Raw genomic sequence first — 6,000 nt, 5'->3', positions numbered from 1 at the left:
GTGGAGACTTATTCAACCCGGTGTCACTCACAACTCTTACTTGGTAAGTTCAGGTAAAGATCATGTCATTGCTGAAGTACAAACGCTACGTGACAAAAGCATCAACGTAGACTTCGTGTCTCACGCGTGGAACGAGCTGCGGCCTCTTGGCTGAAAGATCCCCGTTTGTTGGACGCATCCACCGCCACTCCCGCCCGCCCTGTGTTTGCCTTTGGGGGTCTTTGTTCTTCATCATTCATGATTACCTGGATAATATACAGAATAATACGGTGCTTTTTCTTTCCGTAGCTTTCACTACGAATGCCGGACGACACCAGCCTGGATAATAATGCAAACCCACCCTCGTCATCATTTCACGGTCAGAGCAACTGACAGAGTGGGAAATAGTCCACACAGGGCGGGTGGGTCAGATAAACACAGGAGACCGCTGCCTGTGTCCTGAGCTCAACTAAAACATTGATGTTGTGTCACGTCAGTCGAGCATTATACTGTGTAATAATATAATGTAGTTCAAATGTGATCAGAAAAGCGGCTAATGCCATTAATCTATTGCAGAAGAAGAGAGCACAACAAGATGACTCTTGATCATTGAAAGTGAGCCAATCAAACCTCAAAAGAAGAAAAACAATGTGGATAACAAATTGGATTTTTTTTTTTGTTTTGTTTGTTTCGTATATCAATTTGAGGAAGGTTACCGTCTCCATTGAACCGTTTCACATTCAGTTGTTATGAATACACCAACTTTTACACCTCAGCCAGGCATTTGAGATATTTTACATTGTTTTTACCACCGTTTCCACTCGATGTAACCCTGTGATTTATGGTGGATTTCTGCATCTTGTGTCATGCGAGTGCATCTCAAAGGTGAAGAAAACTACGGGGGCTCTGATCAAAGGTTGTCCAAACCTTTCCTCCCTTTGATTAGCAGAGTGCAGACATGCAGCAGCTGCTAGAGTACAGTATGTAGGGCAGCAGAGGGGGGTGCGGGTGGCTGTGATTCGGTGAGAGCTCCCATAAATAAGTTCATGAAAAGGACTGATTACCTCGACTTTGTCAAGCTATTACAGGACCCCGCCGCAGTTATTGCTTCCCTCTGTTAAATAAGCGTGACGTGTCATGAAAAGAAATGGCGTAAACTTGCTCAAACACTCGGGATCAGAGCATCATTCATTTTCTTTTAAAATATACCGACGCTACAGTAAATCCCATCTTCGGTTATCATCTTCGGTTGTTCTATCGCTGTATCTACCCTGCATGATACACATGTTTATCATGCAACCCTAACCCTAAATCTCTGGCACGGCTTCACTGGAAAGTCCTGACACGAGGTCCACGAGCACGCTAATTAGTCGTGTAAGTTAGCAAGACAGATAACAGCATGAGCTGAGAGCTGCATAATGAAACATGATGAATCGAGTCAGACGTGTCATTTGACTGCTTGAGGGCATGTTCAGAAGAACAGATGTGTTCTTTTTACAAGCAACGTCACTTCAAGGCAAAGATTGCAAACTTTAAAAAAAAAGCTCAATGAAGTTACTGATGAAGTTAGTTTTTAATAAGTTCCAGAAATGAATGAGGGGCACTATTTTAATAAAATATGTAAATCTAAGAAATGTGGAGCGGATAACTGGTTCCAGGTCAGCATTGTGTGCCGGCTTCCATTGTACTGTCAACCACGTCCTGCTGGATATCGTGTCCTATTGTTCTCCTTCGACAGGGAGCCTGAAGTCAGCATTTTCATTACTTTTTACATAAGAGTGGTATCAATCTCCTCATACCTAACTCTCTGCAAGACAGCAATGAAGGGTTTTCCTAACTATTCCTGTTGCTTTGAATCTTTCACTGTAAATTAGTGTCATGAAAAGGGAAGTCACTGCTGGATTGCATCAAATGATAATGACACGGTTCTCCATATATCTGAAAATATGAATCACAATCCCACACCTCAGCTAATTTCCGCTCCTCCAGAAACACAGCGCTCACGGTATTTTTGTCCAGTGCCGTGTAGTTACTGTTGATCTTTTGTGCTTCTTTTTTTGAAAACATCAAGACTTTTATATGTCTTTTATTGTAGCTGGCAGATTTCTCCACGGCTCCGTGTGGCATTATGCACTTTTTATGGAACAGGGATTTTCAAAAAAACACCACGGGAGCTTTGCAAAGAAACAAAGCTTGACTGAGCTTCCTATAGAGCAAAAATACCCAAATGTGCATGTCAATTTGTCAAGTAATAAGTCTTAAAATATGAAATACGGTCATAATTGGGTGGATTATTAACAGTTTGTCATGTAAATCAGCATTTGTATTTCTTTAGAGGATGTCACCGCATATCAGTTTTGCAAAACAGGTTAGATGTGAAATATATATATATACATATATATACGTATATATATATATATATATATATATATATACGTATATATATATATATATATATATATATATATATATATATATATATATATATATATATATATATAGCTAATTATGATTTCACACAGCAGCTGATGCCGACCTTGATAACGCTGGGAATTATATCATCGGCTCTTTTAGCGATAGAAAGACAAGTTGATATTTTATCCATTATTTTCTCACCAAAATGAGCAGCAGGTACACCACAGGACAATCCAGCCCGGCAGTTCTGCAATAACAAACTGTGACTTAGTAAAAAAAAAAAAAAGGAAAAAATTACATTTCAGCACCACTTTGATTTACAGTCCTCATAAAGCCATGTGGCCCCGGGCTCCAGTGGAAGCCACAGCGAGTCCTCTCGAGTCTCAGCCGTAGATAGCAAAGCGTGCAGCAGGTTTAATTCATCAGAAAGCAGCTTTTCTTCACCAGGTTATTATAACTCCAGCAACCCAAGTCATGCTCGGTGCTCAGCCCTGATTGCCTTCATGTCTGCAGGGGTTATTGGTTTGCTGTAAAAAGGGCATTTTATGACTCTTAAATGCAACTGAAGCAAACGGCCTGGTTGACCACGTGTTCATTACATAGTTCTCTACACCTTGATGGTAATAAGATGCTTTACTGGCCTGTTTTAGCCTTTTACGATTCGTCAAGTGAAGTAGGAAGGGAAAGAACATTTGAGAAGAAGTATTTCTGCCGTTCGTGCACACAAGAACAGACATTTTATATTTGAACTATTGCTCAGCACTGGAGCCTCAGATTCATTCTACATGACATCAACCCTGAACAAGGTATTGAACAGCAAGACGAAGAATCTTCAGCATGCTGGCTCTTTGAGGATTTGCTGCTTTGAGCTAAACGCTAACATGCTGATGTTAAGCAAGTATAATCTTTACCATATTCTTCGAGTAGTGACCATTAGCTAACCAGTGGGGCACGCTCACACGCACTAACATGCACTAAAAGCACGCACGGACGGCCCGGCTCTGTCAACAAATCAAGGAGAAGCTTTGATTACAACACACACACACACACACACACACACACACACACACACACACACACAGGGAGTGTGACTTCATTCTCTGCTCATGTAGACTTTAGTCCACTTTACCTTTACATAGAAAATAATTGTTTGCTACGATATTAATGTTCTGAATGTTAAATACAGCTCAAATTTTGATGAAGATAACAGATGAGTAAATTATTTTTTATGGCCAAAACCTGCTGGAATGTGAGCTGAAGAGTTTCTGGTGAAACCTGCATGGCGTCGTCTGATCAGACAGTGAGCAGGGTGGAGACGGATGGCGAGGGGAGGTGGGGGCAGGTGGTGGTGAAGGTAAGAGGGGGTTGTGTGACAAGACAGACATCCACTGACACCCACAGACACAGTCCACCCCATTTATGAGATGTCTCCTGCAGCTGTGACAGGAGTAACACGTGTGTCAGGCAGCAGCAATCCGCCCGCACGCCTCTCTGTGGCTGGCTGCTGATTGTGTGTGGCAGCGGTGAAGGGCATCGAACACAATTGCTGTGAAAGGCTGGGAGGGGGGGGGGGACCCTCCAAGTGAGTTTGAGATTAAATAATAATAATAATATTATAATAATAATAATTAAATCAAACTCCGCTATTGTCTTCAGAGTAATTTGAATGCCGAACGGTCGCAATCTCTGGTTCTGAAAAGTGAAGACGATGCGAAAATGTCTTAAACTTTTATTCTTCCTACTGGCCAATCAGAGGACGACTTCTCAGGTTGCAAAAAGTAGTAAAAAATGAGTGCTTTGAGTCTACACGCCAAAGTGACTGTGAGGCAGAACTTCAGCACGTACAGTTTAGTTTCACGTACATGTTGACATTCACCAACGAGCACTAAACAGTGAGGCCATGTGAGGCTGGTATTTGGTCATAAGTCTGCTGTCAAAGTCATTACAATTCATTCTCTGTTTGCCTTGAATTTCTGCAGCAAATTTCATGGTAATCCGTCCAATAGCTGGCGAGGCATTTCACTCAAAACCACAAATCTCTGGTGCTCAAAACACTTTGGACCGCCAAAATCAACACAAAATGAGAAGTTCCTTGTAGTTCAGTGCTATTTGAGTCTTGTGCTTCACAGAAACGAGCTTTAATTCATAATATATTTGGTGGAAAAGGCTCTGCTCTCTGAGGCAGCTCTCAAAGAATCACAACAACAACAAGCATTATGTTCAAGAACTGAGTCGCCTTTAACAAAAACAAACACATGAACATCAGTCTTAGTTGAATCAACAACAACAAAAGCTTCGCATATGATGTGGAGGTGACCGGTGGAGCTGCAGCAGCATGAAGGCTGAAGGCATAAAGGTATCACCGGAGCAGCAGTAGAGAAGTGTCAGCTTATAAAGGTTGCCATACCGACATTATATGATTGGGATCAGCTGTTACTGGTCGGCTGGTTTCTAAGCAGCTGATGAATTTGCCACTGATGGCGACACATGAATGTTACAGCTGAAGCCAATTAGCACTGACTCTGCCCGGACGAATGCTCCATTAAAGCACACTGGTGAAGATATATTTTTGAAGAAAATCCAATTTCAAGTTATTTCCCAAAATCTTTGTTTCTTTACAAAAGTACAGATCATCTGCTAACAGGGGGAAATTATGCTCCTTCTTTGCAAAACAAATCAGCTTGTTTGAAGAATTTTCTTCTTGCTGGTTCAGCAATCTCCCTCATTTTATCTTGTCTCAAGATGTCAGTGCTCCTGGTACAACCCATTTTAGTTTCAAGAAAAATGAAAATCAGCTGTTTTTGTTGTGTGTGAGCCAGTCTGTGTGCGATCAACACAGCAGTGCAGGTTGTCAGAGGTCAGAGGTTCATGTCGAGATCCGGCTGCTGCTGAGGCTGCTCTCTGGTGCTGGCAGGGCTCCCCCTCCGTCTGCTCGCTGTTTGACGAGGGATATCAGATTCAGCATGCACTTCCCTTTTTTTTCATCTTTGACTTGTGGGACTGTTGCAGGCTGAAGATGCGCCGGTACAGGACAGCTGATAAGGCAGTGTTGCCCTGTTTGTTGTTTGTTGCGCTTCCTTCTCCTGACCGTCTCTCTCCAAATCAAAAGAAATCAGTCTTGAGTCAACTTCCAATTCCTTCTTTTCTCCGCAAATCAAAGCAGTCACGTGTCTGTACACCAACGCCACATCCAGGCATCATTAAGAAGTTCCATCTCTGCGCTTCTGTCTGTGGTGGACGGAGAGATTGTTTTATCCTCTGTCACTTCAGAACCAGGCTTTGAAAAGACGTGATGATGACATAGAAGAAGGAGGAAGCATGTCGCGGTACTGTAGGATGGCGGTTTGTGTGGGAATTTCTTCCCTCTGTCCCTCTCCCCTGTCTTCATTGCACAACACCAGCAGAGCACTTGGCCCCCTGATGGGGCCAATGAATGAATGAATGAATGAATGAATGAATGAATGAATGAATTGTATTTATATAGCGCTTTTCACAGACAGCAGTATCACAAAGTGCTTAACAGAGCAGACATTTAAAAGCATAAAAAACACAATGTGACCCTAGGGTCCATAAATTATCTACACAGAGAAAATTTTTAAATTAAAG

The sequence above is a fragment of the Melanostigma gelatinosum genome (assembly GCF_949748355.1).
Source record: "Melanostigma gelatinosum genome assembly, chromosome: 17".
Classification (NCBI taxonomy): domain Eukaryota; kingdom Metazoa; phylum Chordata; class Actinopteri; order Perciformes; family Zoarcidae; genus Melanostigma; species Melanostigma gelatinosum.
Note: the sequence above shows the minus strand (reverse complement) of the source record.